Genomic DNA, 20,966 nt, shown 5'->3' on the forward strand with positions numbered 1-20,966 from the left:
TTTATAAATGATACTGCTTCTGGGATCTGATCGACATATCCCATCTATCTCTGCTGGTTCAGGTGGTTATCAAATAAGTTTAGATCTCATAGACCAGAGGGATAGTATCCTGATTGCAGGTCATGCTGCTTACAAGCAATTGAAGGAAATTTTTATTGTTTTCAGCTAAACGTTTATTGAAGAAATTTTTTTTTTTTTTTTTTTTTTTTTTTTAGACATTCTTTATTTATGAGAGATTTTTCAAGTAAGGAAGGGGTACAGAAAAAAGAAAAGGGAGGGGAGGGGCAGGGGAAACAAACATCAAATTGCAAAGGATGACATACATCGGCTCAAAATATCGAGCCCGGCATGGATTCATAATCGAGTATAATGTTTCAGCAATGATAAAGTCACAATCAGTGTACAGCGTGTCCGCCTAAGCGGGTTATAGTTAGTAATATGGGGCACCTTCCTCAGGTGTAAAATGTATTACAGGCGCGTCTATAGCTGTCAGATGAGTCAAAGGTTGGGTATAGGAGGGGGGGGTGGCTAAGTCTGGGGACTAATCTCCGTCATAGGGATATGGATCGGGGTGAAGAAATTTTCTTCTTCGGTTAAGCAATACCTGAAAAATATGATGTATACACACGAAGCTCACAAATTCTACAATATGTTTTCAAGGAAATCTGAAAATATCTCAGAATTGGAACCATGAATCCACTCTGGCAAGCATCAAATCATTGTAGAAATAAAACTTACAAATGGAGAAAATCCCAAAATAGTGAATTAAAAGAAAATGTACAATATTAAAGGATTGTGACAAGAGAGGAGATGAAACTGAAGAAAGGATAATAAAGGAAGTTGTTGTTGTTGGGTAGTAAAGGCACTAAACATTGAGATCTTTTGCAGCCTAGAGTCCCTGTAATTATTTAAAAACTTGTTTTAGTTAGTGAGATTCCATAATTTCGGTGTAAACCGTTAGGCTCCACATCTCACTAAACTGAAATTCTCAGCATTTCTTCACGGATTACATTTAGGAACAACAACCATTTTCATTTGAAATAATTGAATCTGTAATACTTTCTTTGCAGATCTCATGCTTTTCCTGTCCAAGGGTGATGAACGAGTTAACATGTTATCAATCTTCTTCTGCTTATCAGCTTTTTAATACAGTGGGTTGTTCCATAAAGTTTTATGCCTGCATTAGTGTGAATGCTTACTGCTATCTTATCTGGATTTAATTGCCCTGGCTAGCTCCTGTACAGCCAGTTATCTGTCACCAAATAGCAATGCTGCCATGACAGAGTGGCACTAAATAAATCATTAGGCCTTATTCATTAAACAGTAGACTGAGGTGAGCTGAAAAACACTTGGCCCTATGGCTATCTATTAATGCATTTTCAGTTCTTATCAAGCGTGTGAATTTAAGACACTGCCAAGGTATGGCAGAGACACCTCTTTATGGAAGCCACATGCTCCCAAATCACAGATTACAAGTAGTCGGTGTTTTCACTCTGGATATATTCATTTACTAGTCCATTTACGCTGGAAACTATGCATCCCAGTATAAATGCTGTAGTTGGTATTTATCTTACTTATTAAAAGTTGCTGTTTTCTAGATAATGCCTTCCAGTAGAATTTAGGTAAGGCTTGGAACCGAACCACTAGGACTGACTGTACTTGAGAAAGGAGTGGTACTTTATTGATAGTGACACAGTCAGCCTTATTTGATAAAGTGAGAATTTAAAGTCAATTTATGGCCAGAGTAAACAAAGTGGGAGCATAGCTGATTTTTCCAGTTTTGGTTATTTTGACCTTATATACTTTAAATTCACTTTGAATTCTCACTTTAGTAACTACGCCTCAATATATCTGCACTGCTTGGCGCAAAATAAAGACTACACTTTTTTTTCCTGAATGTTGCTCATCTTTGGAAAAAATGAAAAGTAAATCATAGGAGCTGTTCTCCATGGGTTGTATCCCTAGTAATTTGGGGGAACCTTCTGATATCTCTACCCATGAGGACATATATAAGTACTTACTGGGTTATTCACTAAGTGTCGATTGTTTAAATTTCCAAGTGATTTAAAATTTTTAAAGCCAAAATGGCTAAATTTAAACCATAGTTGACTTGGACAATTTTTATAGTTTGGCTAAAATTTGAAATTTCTTTTGAAGTTCTGTGCATTAGTGGATAGCCCTGATTAATCTCAATGAATAACCCTATTTAAAAAAAAAAACTAAATAGATTTTGCTAAGATTTTGAATAAACATTTAATTTGAATAAACATTCATAAACCGTTCATTTGACTGTGGTTGCTTAATTTAGAACTGATGGATGTAGTTGTAAATTAGTGTATGTAGGTCAGTAAAATCTACAGCAGGTGTTGTCACTTGTTTGGTAGGGTGAAGGTCAAAGAAACATCGGTTAATTGAGTTGTATTGAAAACGGAATCCAGCATTAATGATTGGTGTGTGATAGCAATAGACCAGCACTCCATGCCTCACATTATCTACTTATATCCCTAGCTGCCCTAAGCACATCCTTTGTGCATCCTTGTACAATTTCAATAATACCTATTAGTTGTATTTCCTGCCTTTCAGGAAGGATATTCTATATTGTGTTTCCTGTTTAGCCAGACACTGCAGTAGTCCGTTTAAATTTCAGTTTTAACCTTTTCAGTGCCACAGAATATAGGATGGTTTCATTTTATCTTTGCATTTATTTTTTAAATTCTATTTATTTTTTTCTTTCTTGGAAAAATTTCCCATATGAAAGAACAGCCAATTGACTCTTGTTGATCTAGTTGCCCGAATGAGAGAGTCTCGTTTGTACGCCCCAGTATAAGACACTGTGTGATTTTAAATTCTAGTCTCTTACTTGTGTTATTTCCGATGATCTGATTTTAAAGGAAAAGTATCCCTTTTTGAAATTTACACTTTAAAGGAAAACATTGAAAATGCACCAGTAATTTGTATTGACTGTTTTTATGGTATACTCTAGTTTCTTTTAAATGTACATTTAAGATTTAACAAATTACATAATAAACCAGTCCAGGCAAGAGAAAATCGGGACAGACATTGCAAATGAAGAGGTGAACACATTGTTTCATTCTCCCACTTCCAGGAGTTTATAACAATGATTGACAGAGAGCTAAAATGGAGGTTGCCAGTTGCAGAATAAAGAGGTGTGGACTTCTAAAAAAAAAAATAATTTTTCCTACATATTTTTTTCATGCCTCACAAGTTTTATTAAACACAGGGATAAGTAAAGATAATGTTGAAATTCCTGGGAAGGAAAAGTTCACCTTTAACCCCTTAAGGACCAAACTTCTGGAATAAAAGGGAATCATGACATGTGTCTTTAAAGGGACACTCCAGGCACCCAGACCACTTCTGCCCATTGGAGTGGTCTGGGTGCCAACTCCCACTACTCCTAACCTGCAAGTGTGATTATTGCAGTTTTCTATAAACTGCAATAATTACCTTGCAGGGTTAACTCCACCTCTAGTGGCTGTCTACTAGACAGCCACTAGAGGTCACTTCCTGCTCTATAGCACAGGAAACATGTGCTAGAGCGTTGCTGGACGTCCTCACGCTGTGTGAGGATCTCCAGCGTCGCTCAAATCCCCATAGGAAAGCATTGAAATTATTTTTCAATGCTTTCCTATGGGGAGCGCTAATGCGCATGCGCATTAGGTCTCCTCGGCCGGTGGGCGGGATCAGTCTTGCCCACCGGCCGACGCAATACAGAGGAGGAGCGTCGCGGAGGAGGAGACAGCGGCGAGGGACATCGCCGCTGCCTCAGGTAAGTGACTGAAGTGGTTTTCACCCCTTCAGTACCTGGGGATTGGGGGGTGGGAGGGAGAGGGACCCTCCAGTGCCAGGAAAACTGATCGTTTTCCTGGCACTGGAGATTCCCTTTAAGGGGTTAAGGATAGAATAAAAGAAGGCAGTTGTATTTTATCCTCCCCCAGATTCCTGTATCAATCTATGGTTTCTTTTAAAGATACAGTCTAAGAACCATCATCACTTTGTCTTAAGGAAGTGGTTTTGGTTTATAGATTAATTTTCTCACTGCAGGTGCCTTTTCTTTTTAAACTAATGCCTCTCCCCCTCCCCCCAATTAAAATGTTTCCTATAACATATCAAGTAGCAGCTTGACATATCTGTCTGTAACCTGAAGGTTAGTGGTTCAAATCCCAACATCTAGCTGGTATTTTGTTAACCCTCTGCACTGAAAGGGTTGAACAACGTACCGCAGAAAAGCCGATACTTTATTTTTAACTGTCAGTATCAGTAGGTCAGATTCTGTCGTAGCAGGACTTCTATTCCCACGAGTGTGTCTTAATTCCAGAACAGACGCAAAAGTCATGTAGCAAATATTGGTGTCTGGCTATATATAGATTCTGTGTCTATTGCTGGAAAAGGAGCCATAGGGGGGGAAAAACATCTATCTTGTTTGTGTTATGAGGTCATCAGTCCCATTGGGTTACCATCGCTCTGCAGATATATCCACCGACTCTCTGCTTAAAATAAATCTCCGCTCTCTCTAACCTACAGTTCTGTTTTCTGAATAGTGGCCTTGTCAAAAAAACGGCATCTAATATTAGCAATATGTCCCTTTTGTGCATTTTTACTAATATTATTTATTTTTATTAACATAAACGCAAAACATACGCGGACGGGGAAAAAAAAAAAAAAAACACAGCTAAAAAAATAAATAAATCAAGTATTTTTACTTCTTGAGCGCAGGCTGCCAGATGGCTCTGAGTTTTGGCATTAGAGCAGAGCTAGAAGGAACGAGAAGGCAGCTCATTCAAATCAGCCTGTGGGCTGCCTCAACAGATGTTCATTCAAATTAGGGTCAAGAGAAAAGAGAGATTTATTTCTGTTACCAGGTAGGAAGGCTAACTTGGCTGGCATCATTAAAATAATAAATTAAAGGAACACTGTATTGTTAGGATGCATAGCTATATTCCTAACGCTACAGTCCAGATCTTATTGTTTAGCTTATGACCCCCCAGGTATTAATTTTTAAAAAAATAATAATAAATAAAACAACTTACCTTTTCTCCATGCAGAGTCTCCTTTGGTGTTGCCACGACCTCCTACTCGAGGTACTCCAGAAGGAGCATTGAGGACATTAGGGGCATGCGCGGTGCTCACCGCATTGCGCCTAAAATTCTGCTATAGAGAATTATTGAATATAATTATTCTCTATTGCAGATCAATACGGCACTGCGCATGCACGTGACAATTGGGTAAGAAATCTAAAAAGTAAGATGCCCTGTTCTGATACCCAGAGAGCTTGGATGTGTGGCTTGATGCTGCATTTCCAAGCCTTCTAATTAATTAAATAAAGAGTTTTGGCGCTTGGACAGGGGGAGCAACACAATAAGATTAGGTTGCTAAAGTGCCTACAATGTTCCTTTAAATAGAAATAGAAAGAGAAAGTGCAGTGTTTACATTACAGCCTAGTGATAACTTCACTGGCTACTCCTCAGATGGCTGTTAGAGATCCTTCCTGGGTCATGGCTGCCTAAAATGCATCCAAACATTCAGTGTCTCCTCCCTCTGCATGCAGACACTGAACTTTCCTCATAGAGATTCATTGATTCAATTCATCTCTATGAGGAGATGCTGATTGGCCAGGGCTGTGTTTGAATTATGCTGGCTCTGCCCCTGATCTGCCTCTACGTCAGCATCAGCCAATCCTATGGGGAAGCACTGTGATTGGATCAGGCTTCCACTTTTGAGTATGTCAGCAGACAGCTTGTTTATTTTAAGGCAAACAGCATGCAGATTTACAGTTTCAGGCTTGAATACAGTAAGATTTTGCTATATTTATGGAGGCATGAGGGGCCCAGGTGGGCTAGATGGTGGTTTTAACACTATAGGGTCAGGAATACATGTTTGTGTTCCTGACCCTGTAGTGATCCTTTAAACTATTTACCTCCAGAGTTTAGGCATCTATGGCAAGCTGCCGCTAAGTATGTTATGTTATTTTTAAGTGTGGGAACCAAGTTGTTGTTTGTTTGTATTTTTGTTTTGTTTTCATTTTGCATTTTAGGAGGGGGGTTGCGGCAGATTTGGGCATTTATTTAAAGGGACCATATAGGTATGTTCAGGGCATGAATGATCAGATAGAGCATTGAGTGAAAAAAAGAAATGTCACTTCCCAGTAAAAATAAAAATGAAATGTAGTAATCCACATCTCTTTATCCTAGTAACTGGGTACCTCCATCTTAGCTCCCTGTGAATCATTGTTACAAACTCTGTGCAGTGTTTCCATTTCTCCTCTTCATTTGTAATGTTTGCCTTGGCTTTGACTTTTCTGAACTTGATTATTATGTATTTTACAAAATCCTTTTTTTAAAAAAAAACAATTTAAGAGAAAACTATGCATTAGATTAGGTGAAAAGAAGTTGGCAAAAGTTATGGGATTTAAAAAAAAAATGTGTTATTCAGTGGTTTCGATTCAGGAGAAGTGACAGTTCTCCTTTAAATAGGCCCTGGGAAAGCTTCTGCTTGTGGGTACCCTGACATCGTTTAGGCATGTTCCTTCTCTATTATTATTATTATTATTATTATTATTATTATTATTATTATTATTATTATTATTATATTTATATAGTGCCCACAAATTCTTTAGCGCTTTACAATGGGTGGACTAACAAACATGTAATTTTAACCAGACAAGTTTAACGCAAATAAACAAATGGGTTGAGGGCCCTGCTCAATGAGCTTACATGATAGAGGGAGTGGGGTAAAGTGACACAAAAGGTAAGGGAAGGATTAGTGAAGCAGATTGGTAGAATAGTATTCAGTGAAGACTTAGTGTGATTTTTTTTTGGAGCCATTAACAGTTTAATTGATATGCTTTTGTAAAAAAAAAAGAGTTTTTAATGATTATTTGAAGGAGTGGAGACTGGGTGAGTATCTAACGGAAAAGGGAAGTAATACTTTACTGATAGGGTAGTGGATGTATGGAATAGCCTTCCAGCTGAAGTGGTAGAGGTTAACACAGTAAAGGAGTTTAAGCATGCGTGGGACAGGCATAAGGCTATCCTAACTATAAGATAAGGCCAGGGACTAATGAAAGTATTTTGAAAATTGGGCAGACTAGATGGGCTGAATGGTTCTTATCTGCCGTCACATTCTATGTTTCTATGTAAGGAAGGGAGTTCCACAGGAACGGTGCAGCCCTAGAGAAGTCTTGAATGCGAGCATCAGTGGTGGGAGTACGAACAGAGTATAGACACAGGTCTTTGGCAGAGCGGAGGATAGATAGGTGGGAGTAGCATTATGTAGCGATTTAAAAGCAAGAACACAAATTTTATATTGACCCCTATATCTTAAGAGAAGCCAATGCAGGGACTGACAAAGGGGGGAGGTGTGGGAGGAGCGGGTGGACAGGAAGATGAGCCTCGCCGCCGTAGTCATTATAGATTGCAATGGGGCAAGTTGGAAACATGTAATAGCTTTGAGAAGTTGATTGCAGTGGTCAAGGCAAGAGAGGACAGTGGTATGGACCAGCACCTAAGCCGCATCTGGCGTTAAGTAGGGGCGTTTGCGCGCAATGTTTTTCAGATGGAAGCAGCAGGATTTGGCGATTGACTGGACATGATGGGTGAAGGAGGGCTGGGACTCAAAGAGAACACATAGGGAGCGAGCCTGCGTGGTGGAGCTAATGGTAGCACCATTAACATGGAGGGAGACAGAAATGGGAGTAGCAACACTTGAGGGAGGAAAGACCAGAAGTTCTGTTTTGGACAAGTTGAGCTTAAGGAAATGGGCAGCCATCCAGTTAGAAATAGCAGAGAGGCTGTCAGAGACACTAGTCAAGAGGGGCGGGGAGAGATCAGGGGAGGAGAGATAGATTTGCGTGTCATCTGCATAGAAGTCATATTGGAAGCCAAAGGAGCTGATGAGTTTACCAAGGGAGGCAGTATAGATTGAGAACAGTAGGAGATCAAGGACCGAACCTTGCGGGACACCAACAGAGAGAGGTTGGGAGGAAGAGGCAGAGCCAGAGAAAGAGACACTAAAAGAGCGCTGGGTGAGGTAGGAGGAGCACCAGGAGAGAGCAATATCTCGTAGACCCAGATTACGAAGGATGAGAAGAAGCTGTTGATGATCAACAGTATCAAAAGCAGCGGAAAGGTCAAAGAGAATTAGGATAGAGTAGTGACCACGAGATTTTGCAGCGAGTAGATCGTTTGATACTTTGGTCAGAGCCATTTCCACAGAGTGCTGAGCGCGTAAACCAGACTGAAGTGGGTCGAGCAGAGAACTGGACTCCAGGAAGTCTGTCCATCTCAAATACACAAATTTTTCAAGGATCATGGACGCAAAAGGCAGTAGAGAGGTAGTTGGTCGGGGAGTATGGAAATATGCCAGAGGAGAGGGAGAGATTGAGAATTTTAGTGAGAGGCAAAGCAAGAGAAGGAGAGAGAGTACGGATGAGATGCGAGGGAATAGGATGAAGAGAGCAGGTGGTGGGGCGGGAGGACCAGAGCAGATAAGAAACCACCTCCTCTGTAGCGGGTGCGAATGAACATAGAACAGCAGAGGGAGTGAGGTTGGTGGAAGTATTGTAAGGGCAAGGAGAGTGATGAGATATCTCTTCCCTGATTGTAGAGATTTTGCCAGTGAAGTGAGTTGCAAAGTTTGTGGCTGTTAAGTTGGTAGGAGGAGGAGGATCAACAAGGCGAAGAAGAGAGTTAAGTGTGAAATAGTCGTTTGTGTTAGTGGGAGACTTTCTCCAGCAGCATTCAGCAGTTCTGGAGCATTTTTGGAGGTATCGAGTCAGCTTGGTGTGCCAAGGTTGTAGTTGGGGGAGCTTGCTGGGTTTAAATAGACGGAAAGTGTGAATTTCAAGGGAAGTAAAGTATAGGGCAGGTGCAGGGGAGATTGGTTGAAAGGTACATTGAGGGGAGAGAAGGGTGCCTACACCACCTCCTTTACAATTGTTGGGTCTGGGAGTGTGGGAGAATTGTAGCCCACAAAACCATGAAGAGGGGGAAAGCCATGAAGAGGGGGAAAGCCAGGTCTCTGTGAGTGCTAGTAGTGTGAGTGAGTTTGAGATGAAAAGGTTGTGTATGGCTGTTGATTTCAGAAATTTCTGCAGACAGGGTGGGCGTTCCAGAGTGCACACTGAATGTTGGCAAATGAGGGTAAAGAGCAGGGTATTGCGATGAGGTTTTTGTGGTTTCTGGTTGTTTTAGTGTGTGCAGAGGAGGTGAAGGGCCCTGGCTTTGGAGAGACATCACCAGCTGTTAGAAGTAGGACATAGTGACAGGAGGTGTGCATGGGGTCTAGGATGAGATCGATTGTGGTAGGAGAGAGTGAGCAGAAAAGTGAGTGCAGGGCATGAGTTGAGAGAAGGGGGGAGTGTAGCATAGAGGGGGAAATGTAAAGGTTGTTGGGAGAATGGGGAAAGTGGTTGTAAGAAGAGATTTTGATACTGAGGGAGAAGGAGAAAATGAAGAGGAGGAGAAGACAGAGAAGCATTGCTAAACTAAGAAAATGTCAATTTGGAGAAAAAAAAAATTATCCCTGCCCCCTTGTGTCCCTCATTGGCTCTGTCCTAGTTCTTCTCGTGGTCTTGTTCATCCCAGCTGTTTAGCCTTTCCTTGTGCATGGCGTTCTTCCCTACGTTCTCATATGTTCTTTCCAATATTCCATTATCATGCCTTTCCTTGAATTCTGTTCCACCTACACATATCTGTAATCTGCCCTCTTTCCCTATCTCATGTAAATTTAAATCTCCCGTCTCACGGCGGCTCCTTCCGTGGTAGGCATACAAACATGATTTTAGCTTTAGGCATATCAGTCAGTTGTGCATAAATCCTAAGGTGAAACAAAGTGTGCTTTTATGTCCAGAAGTGTTCTGTACGTATCTTCTGAAATACCATCCCAGAAACTACCCAGGTGTAGGACAGTGATGTCGGTCTACAGGAAAATATTTTACCAAGATCTTGCAAAGATCTTGTGGTTTGCCGTATTATTCAATTATCAAGTAACATTTGGTAGCACACAGAGTGTGGCAAAATATGGCATAATACACTAGGGAGCACATTGCTGACAGATAAAGCAATATTAATATATACCTATGATTAAAAAGAGATATGGGAAACATTCAAATGCTTTGGTAAATGTTTATTCATTTTTTTTACTTTTTCAAATAAAACTTTTTTTTTTGTTAGGCTGTAAATTACATTGATAGCATATTCACATTTAGTCATGGCTGTTCTGGGCTGGTCGCCCTCTCTTGTGTTTATTCCTTTTTAACCCCTTAAGGACACATGACATGTGTGACACGTCATGATTCCCTTTTATTCCAGAAGTTTGGACATTAAGGGGTTAATCAAAGGAAAGATGGAGGATTGTAGAATATTGCATATTCTATGTTTCTATTGATTATGAAGGATACAAAAAAAATGGGAAATTAAGAAGTGATAGACATATCCAGAGAGGGAACATGAAAGCAGTAAAATGGAAACAGTGCATTATTGCTGACTTTGCTTTAAATGAATTGATAAAGGAAATATCTGATTTTCAATAGAAACAGGTAAATTGTGGCTTATAAATGTAGGACTAAAGAGCTTAAAACGTACTGATCTATTTAGGGAATATATTGACATATTTTAGGAAGCGGATTGGGGATCCACAAATATGGACCTTGTAAACTGGGCATATCGTGAGCCTTGATTAATGGGGCACTTTAGGGGCAAAGGAGACTGGACATCTTTTAGTCACCAATCAATGGGGCGTATTCATGGGACCAGGAAACTTGACACCAGCTGGGCCCTGTTTAGTAGGGCACTTAAGAAATCCAGGAGACTTGCCATCTCCTAGGCCATGATAAGTGGGCCGCTTTAGAGGTCCAGGAGACTTGGCGCTTCCAGAGTTCTGAATAGTGGGGCTTTGGGGATCATTGCCCTGGATTTTCTTTAGTGTTTTGTGTCTGGCTCAACTTAAATAGAAGCCCCAAATCTGAACTGGACTTTTAGGAGGTATGGCTAACTGTATATTTTTCACTTAATACATCTATAATAACATCTCATTAAAGTGGTTATAGTGCCTGGAGTCTTTTAGCCTTGTCTGTCCATTCATTGTGAAACAGGTTTTGAGTGGTTTAATGCCAAACGAGAGACATCAACATTATGGCTCCTGTGTGCCTCTGGGTGGGCAGTGACCCGTATCTAGTAAAATGTTCACAGATTGTTTAACAGTGCATGGAGGGATACCACCAGGGGACTCTAGGAACTATAACAAATTAAATGAGAGTAAGTGATTGTAGTAACAGAAGTGTCCCTTTAATTTGTACAAAAAATAAATAAAAATAAAGATTATAGTTTGTGCTATCAATATACATTATTCTAGTTTTACTAAATAATAATGCAGTCTATTTATATTTCCTGTTCCACAGGATGAGCTATAATCCAGAACTGAGGTAGTTCTTATGTCAGTGATTCCCTTGCATATCAAGTGCGTCAACGCCTAGGAATCCATCAGGTAAATTCTCATTAAATCTCTCCTCTCTCTAACTAGCCTGTAAAGAGGTTAGTGTTCTATTCTGGAGAATGAAAGTGATCTCTGAACAATGAAAGTTTCCGCTTTCCTTTCTGTCTTTAAGCTCTATCTTACCCTTGCAGCTGGGCATGTACTTTAACCAGATTAGATCTATTTTGTGTGCTGTTTCCAGATATCCCTCTGCTGCCAACCGCTGAGTCTATTTGTCATTCACGCTCCGTTTATTTTTAGTGAATTTCACAATAATTATATTTAATCTAATTTCTCTTGTGTAGAAATCTATTTTGGATTGTAACATTAGCATTAACAAGGATGCTCTATTGCTCTTTAGTTATTTTTATTTTCTCTTCATGGTCCGGAGTTAATGTCGTGCTATTTGGGTTGCTAAGCATAATGGAAAATGCCATCACTCCAGAACATGTGACAGTACTGGTCTAAGGAAGCCATGTTTAATCCTGGTAATGTTGAGAGGCGCGGCATTTCCTTTTGATTATTAGTGGATAGTGATAATTTTCCTCTCAAGCTCAAATGAATTAAAGGGAATGTGATGTGCCTCCTTATACGGAGTTTGTTCTTTAAAGGAGTTTCAGGCTTGCAAACCATCAGTGATACAGTCCAGAGGGTTATAGAGTTATAACTAGGAGGAAAAAATAGATATTAGCAGACATCTATATCTTTTGAAGGTGTTGGATTATCAGTGATATGTGTTTTTTCATAAAGGGACACTCAAGACCCCTAAAGAAATTCTGCTTGATTAAGTGCTTTTTGTGTAATAAGCGTGGCCTCTTTAGTTTACAAAAAGATTTATGTCTATTGAAGATTTCAATAGAACATTTATAAACTAACCTTGTTACACCCTACGGCTGTCTATAAGACAACTGATTAAGCTCAAGAGGCAGGCAATTGGCCAGAGCTCCTGCCTTGCAAAGACTTCTCATTGAGCTTCATTGGGAGGTCTGTGATTGGACAGCCACATAAAGTCTGAGCGGGGTTAGAAGGGGAGGACTTACAAAGGCTTCAGACAAGAGATCAGCAACTTTTGCAAGCAGTTTTTTTAATATAAACCCCAATGAAAAATGCATAATTAAATGTATACATGTTTTCATTGGTAAATCTACTAAACAGTGTTTTTTTTTTATTTGCAGTGTAGGTTCCCTTTAACTGCAATGAGTGTATGAAAGTGACTTAAACATGCAAATTATAAATAGATGAACCTGTGTGTTTCAGATTACAAATTTTGGATCAACAAAAAATTGTTCTAGTCTTGTGACCAATTACCTGCTTCATTTAATTGTCTTTTTTTGTAGCAGTCCAGAGGGTCTCACAAAAACAGTGGATTTTAGCTCTGCCTGGCAAAAAAAAAAAAGAACAGGTTATATTGTCATGCTGCACTAGATGATCATGTGGCTGGTGCTGGTTGTGCTGCAGGTTTTATGACCTGTCAAACGTAATACTCGTCTATTGTAGCAGTGTGTTTGTTATTTTGCCTTTGTCTGTGACAAGGAATCTGCACAGCCTGGTTCATTCTTCTAGTTTTTACTGATGTAAAATAATGGTCTCTGTGTGTAGGTATTTCTAAAGAATGTATTCTATTTGCTGTTTTAATAATCTTATTATTTGTTTATATTTCTGAAGCAGGAAACACAGTGTATTAATGGAAAATATATTGTATCAGTGACATGTTAGTGTGTGTGTGTGTATGGTGGTGAAAAAAATTGTGATTGAAAACCCCTTCCACCTGAAGTCTGTGGATAGTTAGCACAATGTTAAAGGTACACTGTAGTCACTAAAACAGCTTCAGCTTAACCCCTTAAGGACACATGACATGTGTGACAGGTCATGATTCCCTTTTATTCCAGACGTTTGGTCCTTAAGGGGTTAATGAAACCGTTTTAGTGTATGGATCATGCCCCGGCAGTCTCACTGCTCAATTGTCTGCCATTTAGGAGTTAAATAACTTTGTTTATGCAGTCCTAGTCACACCTCCCTGCATGTGACTTACACACCCTTCCTAGACACTTCCTGTAAAGTGTAATCTAATGTTTACACTTCCTTTAGTGTAAATCTTGTTTAATACAGAATTTCTTAACTCGTACTCTGTTAATACCTTGATAGACCCTATGGGAGTCTCCTGTTTCTAATTAAAGTTCAGTTTACAGAGCAGGAGATAAAAAGTTTTTTAAATAAGTCACATTTGGTTGAAAAGGTACCATTTGTTTTCATGCAGGCTCTTTTAGTCACAGCCAGTGGAGGTGTGGCTAGGGCTGCATAAACAGAAACAAAAGTGATTTAACTCCTAAAAGGCAGTGAATTGAGTAGTGAAATTTCAGAGGCATGATCTGTACACCAAAACTGTTTCATTAAGGTAAAGTTGTGTTGGTGACTATAATGTCCCTTTAAACAATAATCTCCACACCAGTCAAGCCATAAGACTTGCTTTTGCCACAGAAATCACACCTTTGCAGTGATGTTACTACCGCAAAGGATTCCGGGTGGGCAGGTTTTCAATCACATTTTTTTCCCCCACCATAACTTTTTAGTTTTTTGCTTCCAAAGCACTGCCAAGCCTCAATAGCAAACCAGTAACCAACCTCATGCTGATGATTTGCATTAACAATGAAACAGCTGTCCATGAGTGGTTCACTGGCTTTGCATCTTTTCCTAAGTTGTGTTTCAAAGCTGTTGTATACAGCAGACACATACTCAAAGGAATCCATGTTTAAAAAGGAATGTGATTCTTTGTTAAACTAATTTGCTTATTCCCACCCAGAATCCTTTGCGGTAGTGACATCACTGCAAGTCTTATAGCTTTACTGGTGTGCACATTTTTGTTTAACATTGTATTAACTATATATAAATATAAATATATATATATATATATATATATATATATATATATATATATATCAGATAAACCACACTTGGCCCACTTAAATGTTGGCTCAGTCCGTGTGTTTACTTCATTGTGTTTATATGAGAAGCATTTGTGGCATTCGGCGTAAGGATGGCAAAAATGAAAGGTATTTATTGAGGAAGCGCCTCTAGTGTCTGTCATTCTGACAGCCACAAGAAGTGTGGTTTAGCAAAATGTAAATATTTCTTTATTTTTAAGTGTTTCTTTCTACATCAGTAAAAGGGGACTGGGTCTGCACCAAAAGCATTTCATTTAGCTAAAGTGATTTTTGTGCTTGGAATGTCCCTTTAAATTCTCTATCCTCTCTAGTTTGCATGCATGGTATGGAAAAATATGTGTATGCGTGAGTGCTGATTTTGGTACCTATGAAATCATAGACAGATATATAGTTCAATTTCTTTTCACATCCTTTGTTGCCCTGAAAGAATCCTGTTGCTTCCATATATTCCCAGTAGTAATTAGCACAAAGTAATCTTTACTTGCAATAGAAAAGTGAAGTAAAATAAATAAATAAATAAAAAAGGATTCTAAAAGCCTAAACCTCTAATTATACTCAAGAAATGGGCCTGTAAAAGGGGGAATTGTTGATGTGTGTTTGCTCTAATTGACTGCTGAATAATTCACACGTACCTTTGTATCCCTGCTGTAAATTATCTATAAAGCTGTTGTTTTCTTCTGGTTCTCTACGCACATCATATTTCTCTGTGTGCTGGACCACGGAGAGCAGGCTGTTGTTGACACAGGTGCTCGTGTTTTTTTTTTTTTTGTGTGTGTGAGAGATGAAAGAGGTGCATCACCCAAACAGCTTCTCCTATCAGAAGCATTCTTTGTTCTACAAACAAAATCCTACAGTGAGTATTCCTGCAGTTTGACAATAGCACAATGTCAATGAAAAAGTCTCGATCTTAGCTAACGGAGAAAGCGATTAAAAAAATTCTAAGAATAATTGTGAAACTCTTCTAAATAGGAAACAAAACACTGAAGCATCAAATTTGGATGTAAGGTTTATATTTGGAAAGGGATATATACATTATGAGGTTAATTCACTAAGTGCAAAATAACAAATTTAAAACTGAATTGCAAAATGAAGCAAATTTTGTGAATTAACCTCACCCATATATAACCAGCAGTGATTTACTGTGATTTTTGTTTTGTTTGCTGAAGCCACAAGGGACTAAGGGCTGTTTATTTTTAGCCATGTGTAATTGTATCAAATGCATATGCGTGTCTCCATCGTTCCATAGTTATTAAAAGTGATGTTATGCTAATATACCATTTCTCAAGTTATGTTTTTTTTTTGTCAATCTTTGTTTTATTGAGGCATGTTTACAGGCATTTAGAGTTCACAAAATAAGTTGACAAAAAACACAAATTTGTAACATTGACAATTTTAAGCATTCAGCATTAGCATGCCTCTTTTACTTTTTGCCCCCCCCCCCTCCCCCCATGTGTATATTAGTTGGGGCTGTGCGTTATGATTCGTATCTGTTATTCGTGTTAGGTGTGGGTGCCTCGTAGGTGGGTGGCAGGATGATCAATTGATTGTAACGGGTTAGTCTGACACCGGGCCACCATGTACTAATAGTGTGTCCTATTCTCATGTATGCAAGTCGGGCGTTACTTTAAATGACACACTGTTGACATGTTGGGCTCCTGTCATTTGTAACTGGTAGGTTGGAGTTGGGGGAATTAGTGAACCTTCTCATGGGTCTGGGTACTATCGTAGCTGTGATGGGCCGTCTTGGGGCATAACTGTGTGAATAGACTAGGCCTAGTTAGGCATAAAGTTACTTAACTTTGTGTTAAGGCATTAGAGAAAAGATTAAATGAACGGTTATAATACTAAACAAAAATATAATTAGAGAATACAGTGTGAGACAGAGAGGGTGATTCAGGTCGCTGCACCCGGCTTCTCTTCCCTTCCAGTTATGAACAGCTTCGTTCGGGCTGGATCCCAGGACTGGGTATTGGAAGAGGTATTGCGCTCGTCTGGATGTGGGCCTAGTCCCAGTGATTGAAGAAATGTTGCAGCATCTGTTATGGAGGTGATTCTCAGCATTCTGCCATCCGCTGTAGTAGCTGTAAGGGATCTTGGTAGAGTCCAGCGGTATTCCACTCTGGCTTCTCTTAATTGACCCATGACTGTGCCGAGGGACTTCTGCCATTGTAGGGTATTCCAGCGTAAGATTATGTCGCGGGTGGAATCGGACGGGGCCTGTCTGGATTTTTGATCCTGTAGCAGCCGTGAAACTGGAGCTTTTTAGCTGAGGGTGAGGTAGCAGTGTTTCTGTCACATGCCTTATGTAGTGTGGCAGTTCAGCCTGACCTATCGAGTCCGGGACGCCTCGAATTTTAATATTGGCGCATCTATTGCGGTCATCAGTGATATCTACCCTCTGTGTCAGGGGAGTATGAGAGTGGTGTAGGCTCTGCATTTGGTCTTTCAGCACTTGTACCTCTCGCTTGAGCTCCAGGACTTCTTCCTCTGTAGCTTGTGTGCATGCTGACACCGTCTGCACTTCGGTGCGGACTGCATCCAGGTCCACCACCGACATCTATCTTAGCTCCCTAAAGAGGTTAGCAATATCCTGTTTAGTTGCTGGGGCTAGCGGGTCTTTTTCTGCCATTTCCTCTAGGAGTGTCGTGGGGGAGATTTTGTCCCCAGATGCAGTTGGGCCTGCTTGGGCGTCTGCCCTGTTCACTCCGCTGTGTCCCAATGCTTTACCATGGGAAAGCAGTGGATTGGCTGAGATCATTGATCTCAGCCAAAGAGGTCCAGAATGAGCAAGGAGATTTGCATTGCAATACTGGCCCAGTCACCTAAACGGTGACTAGGTCACTATAGCGTTATGAATACGTATTTGTGTTCCTTTAAGAGCACTAAACGTTTCTGATTTGACCCAATGCACCGACTGTTCTATTATATTTCTGAACTGAACTGCTTCTGTTATTTTTTTTTTTTTTTGTGGTGGACGTTCATTCTTTTTATTATCTAAGTTGCAAGAGCTATTGCTACATATGCAGTGTCACGATCCAAGGAGAAGTGATTGGGACAGACTTTCTACTGTTTTTTTTTTCTTTTTTTTTTTTTAAGAACAGATTAATATACCGTATTTGCTCGAATCTAATGCGCACCTTTTTTAAAAAAATAAAATGTACTGAATTTTAATGCATATTAGATCCAAAGGTGCATTACATTCGGGGCAAATTTACACAGGGGAATTAAAACTGGTGAATTCACACAGGCGAATTAAAACTGGTGAATTCACACAGGCGAATTTTGTTCCTGAAAGAGGGCTTAAGAAAGAATAGACTTAACATGTAACACTAAAATTAAAAAACCATCAATGTTACTATATAGTATGTTATGTGGCAATAAACATTTTCATTGTAGCACAATGTTGAATAGTCGTAACTTCTTGTTTACATGCGCATTACATTCGCCAGCAAAAACATTTTTCAGCTTCCAGGTTTCAAAAAATTAAGGTGCACATTCAATTCAAGTAAATATGCGTATTTTTTGTGGCATTTTAAAACTCTGTAGTTGTAGCATATGTCAAAGTTGTTCTCACATTGACCTCTTAACCTCTTTAATTTGTTAGAATATTAGTCTGAAGTATTGAGATACAATATGGCCATTTCAATCAATCAAGAACATGAAGGAATTTTGTTTGCACACAAAATGACCTGCCATAGTATGAATGAGCATTAACATCCATGCATACTTGCAACTCCACTGCCATCAATACCAATAGGCACATGTTATTAATGCCATGTCTCTCCAGGGATATCATAAATAATCACCATAGTAAGCTAACCTGTGCAACCCCAGATACTGCAGTCTATTGGGCAATATCCAAGTAGGCCTTTTCAGGCCTGGAGAACACTGAACTTGCAGATCATCAACATATCACAAACCCACACAATGTTACGATGGCTAAGCCCCTACACAAATCCTGCCTGCTGCCTCAGTCCTGCATTCCAAAAGGCATTAGTGCTGTTTTAAAAGTGGTATGAGGTTGCAGTCCATAACCCCTGTATGGCGGTGACCCTGCAGCATTGTTCCCTTTGCCAACCCTCCCATGCTGACCTACTGCTTTCTGTTATTTGGCTGCAGAACTATTTACAGCAAAGACCTACTTCATAGTACCCTTCAATAGCATATTCTAGCACACTTTGGAATACAACCTCCTTGAAACCACTTCTCAGTCACCCTTGCAAAGAAACCCCCTTTTCTACGCTCATATGAAATCTCCCCATTTTTCAACCCGTATCAGTCAGACATATCCCAATGTATTAAACTGTCATCGTAAAATCTTCATGGAAATATGCAGTCATGATTCTCTTACACATAGAGGCCTTTTCCGATATTTGCTATTTAATTATTTTTTGTAGTTGAACCTCTCATCAACAGCAGCAGTCTGTTGAAATTCACATGGTTAAAAAAAAATGCTATTCTTATTTACACAGTTGTACTCCCAAGAGATCTATCTCAGAATTCCCTATGACACTAGGTAAGATGTACGGGAGAAAGATGCCAAACTTTCCTCTTGCCTGACCCATAATGGCTTACAAGGCATTTCTAAGACTGTACCTCACACTCACACAGTTGCACCAAATGAAAATTAAAGGGACATTCTAATCATCAGAACAACTATAGCTTAATGTAATTGTTCTGATATCTACAGCCTACCCCTGCAGGCTTTTTAATGTAAACAGTGCCTGACCACGATGAGACCCGCACAGTGAGTTTTAGACCTTCTTAAAGTATAGAGAAAGTGTCTAGGGAACTAAACGTCGATTTCAAAACTATAGTTCCATGAATATGTTTCTTTTTCTTACACTATAGCGTTCCTTTAACCTAGCTAATTTAACGCTAGAGAGGCTTGGTCAAATTGGAAACTATTATCACCAATGGAGGTAATATCCAAAAGGGCAGTCTTACTGGGAACAAATTGTACCATTGTTATCTTTAGCAATAGACAGGAAAGTCCATCCAAGCCTTGGTTATTTTTAGTTTTCCCAGCCTGCTGATGGCCTCAAAAAAGTAACAAGAACAACTGATCGCAAAGGTTGCAATAAAGGACAAAAAGAGCCCTTGCTCGATATTGGAGACACTCATTACAGCCAGCATGCTACATTTTCATCTCTTTCTCCCGTTTAATTCTCTTGTTTTTTTAAATAATCCCTATCGAACATTCTTAAACAGACATTCTAAGCACCAGAACCATTACAGCTTAATTTAGTTGTTCTGGTGCAGAGAGACTGTCCCTGCAGTCTCTGCAATGCAAACATTAACCTTTCACAGTGCCTGTTGCTAGTATGAATTGGTTTACTTAGAAAGAAGTATGTCATTTCTGCCTTTGTGGTCTCTCCAATGGGAGCGGGGCTATGGGATGTAGGGAGTCTCATTCAGTGTTGAAATGCTCAAAAATGGTTTAACACTAAGTGGAGGGTCTGAAAAGTAACAAGGTGACTCCTCCAAGCACTATAACCAGTTCAATGAGATGAAATGGTTAAAGTGCCTACAGTGTCCCTTTAATCTATATAGGCAATGTAACACTCTAATCGGAGGAATACATGTTTGTATTCCCAAAGTTAGTGTTCCTTTCATATTGCAATGTTTGCCTTGTTTAAGTGTTAAATAACTTAATTGCTATTTTGCTTTTGCTGGAGTGTTTTGTTTTATATTAGCTTTATTGTCTCGGAAAATGTAATTAATAAGTTATAAATAATTTATATTTAATAAAATAAGTAGTATCCTTTCTAATGAAAATCAAAAAATATTTATTTCTTTTTTAATATCATTTTTTTCTTCTAAGTATACAGCTGCAAACTATACGCAGGCCTCTGCAAATCATCTACATGAAGTGACAGCTGCTGATTGAGAGACTGTATGCTGCAGTGCGATACCTGATTAGGAGCACATTCGAGCCTAGTAAATTAGTATATTGATCCAAGGCTGCGTCCGGAGAAGCAGCTTCTCTGTCTAGCAAGTTTGCTGCAAAGACTCGTTATAATTACATCAGAGCCTCTTCTAAGACGGCAGCAATTAAACACCCCAAATGTCATTCAATCAATTAATGCACCCAATTTGATTACACTAATGTTCCAACCTTTACAATACAGTGTGTAAGCGCACAGTCCTATCCTACGATGTCTAAAACTCAGTGGAAGGAGGATTGAATTGTCCTTCTTTGGGATCTGGTGATGTCATTGTATTCCAGACGTTTTATAACGTGGGGAAGGTGTACTATGTACTAATTGTGTACTGCACAAAAATCCTAACTTAAACCACTGTTACTGTGCTCTTGGTCTGTATGTCCATCCATTATAATTGTGTTTTTATGGCAAAATGTAAGCATTGCCATTTCTATGATTGCAGAAAAGAAATAGGGTCTATGCACCAAAGCCACTTTATTAAGATGGATTGGTTTGGATTGGTTCCTGCCCTTCTTTCTTCTACACACAGTAAAACGGAATCGCCAGTGGATATATTCTGTGGAAGATCCTGCAGTGTGGGGACATCCCC

At 39.5% G+C, this 20,966-nt stretch overlaps 1 protein-coding gene across 1 annotated transcript in view; it reads left to right on the forward strand.

Moving 5' to 3' along the window:
• The window catches only part of PITPNM2 (phosphatidylinositol transfer protein membrane associated 2), a 274,134-nt gene that overhangs the window by 16,565 nt on the left and 236,603 nt on the right, over nt 1–20,966 (forward strand). The window contains exon 2 of the mRNA XM_063454307.1: nt 11,417–11,502. The gene's annotated coding sequence lies outside the window, so the exon portion shown is untranslated. The remainder of the gene's footprint in view (nt 1–11,416; nt 11,503–20,966) is intronic.

This window comes from Pelobates fuscus, chromosome 5 (genome assembly GCF_036172605.1).
Source record: "Pelobates fuscus isolate aPelFus1 chromosome 5, aPelFus1.pri, whole genome shotgun sequence".
NCBI classification, from domain to species: Eukaryota; Metazoa; Chordata; class Amphibia; order Anura; family Pelobatidae; genus Pelobates; species Pelobates fuscus.